This window comes from Echinops telfairi, unplaced genomic scaffold (assembly GCF_000313985.2).
Source record: "Echinops telfairi isolate 266 unplaced genomic scaffold, ASM31398v2 ScPeMD7_9;HRSCAF=40, whole genome shotgun sequence".
NCBI lineage: Eukaryota > Metazoa > Chordata > Mammalia > Afrosoricida > Tenrecidae > Echinops > Echinops telfairi.
Genome location: NW_022103906.1, coordinates 63,622,241 through 63,623,751, shown reverse-complemented (window position 1 = coordinate 63,623,751; position 1,511 = coordinate 63,622,241).

The window sequence follows — 1,511 nt, the reverse complement described above, 5'->3', positions numbered from 1 at the left end:
ATAGGAATTTTTATGGGTGTATTACCATGGGTACCTGTTTTTTAAAGAATGATCTATATGTATCTATATATTTGATATAGGTACATATTCACGTGTGTGTGTGTGTGTGTGTGTGTGTGTGTGTATGCTGCCTACTATCCACTCCTTTCTAACTCTTAGAGATCTTACGTACAGCATAACAAAGGACCACCAGATCTTATCCATCTCCCAAATGTCTTTAAATCTGAGCTTAAAATGCAGCCACTGTGTCAAAATAGCTGATTAAAGGTCTTCCACTTTCAGCTGGCCTACTCTACCAAGCATGATGCCCTTTCCAGGGAAAAGTCCCTCCTCGTAACATGCCCAAAGGATCGGAGACAAAGTCTTGCCATTCTCTTTTTAAAAGGATTCTGGCTGAACTTCCTCGGAGGCAGCTCTGCATCAAGTTTTGAAAATTTTGTATTGATTTTCCATCAGTTCTTAGAGCTTTGTCTTCATTAATGCTTTCAATGGAGCTTGAATTTCTTTTTTGCAGTACTATTGGTTCTTGATAAAGTACTACTTTTTGAAATGGTTGAATATCCAACAATTCTTTTTGGTGCAGTGACTGTGTATTCATAGCGTCTTCTTGTGGTAGTTCCCGCTTCAGTCGATATTATGCATATAGAATCCTTGGGCCTTGCACCTTGAGCTTTGAATGGGTTCTTTAGTTTTTACAGTTTGAGAATCTGAGGATGTTCTTCTCTTTTGATTTTCTAATCCTAAATCTTTGCATATTGCATTTTAATCCCCTATTTGGTCTTCTCCAGCTTCCTTTAAAAAATTTTATCTTCAGCTTCTTTAAATCATCATTTCTTCCATTCACACTAGCTACTTCAAGTTCAAGAGCAAGTTTCAGAGTCCTTTCTAACATCCACTTTGATGTTTTGTGTCTTTTCTATCTTTTAAATAACCGTTTGCTTTTTCCCCATATATATTATCTCACAACTTGTTAGGTCTATGGCCATTTGTGTTCAAAGAGTCAAATCGTTTCTTGAGATAGTCACTAAATTCAGGTAGGCTATACTCTAGGTTGCGTTTAGTACTTTAAGGACTTAAAATTTTTTCTTCAGCTTTAACCTGGAGTCATATATGAGCAATTGATATTCATTACATGGTTTGCTCCTGCCCTTATTTTAATTGATGGCGCTAAGTTTCTATATAGTATGTTCCTCCAAATGTAGTCAATTTGATTCCTATCTTATTCCACCAGGCAAGGCCCCACGTGTATAGTCATCACTTAGGTTACTGGAAAACAATATTTGCCATACAAAAGTCCTGGAAAATGTTCTAGCTTCATTTCTATTGCTCAAGCCCATATTATCCAACTATTGATTCTTCCTCATTGTTTCCAGTGTGGGCTTTGTTGCTTCTGAGCTAGATGGCCACTTGTTTACCTTCAACCCTTTAAGACCCCAGATGCTATATCTTTTGATAGCCAGGCACCATCAGTTTTCTTCACCACATTTACTTATACACCTATTTGTCTTCAG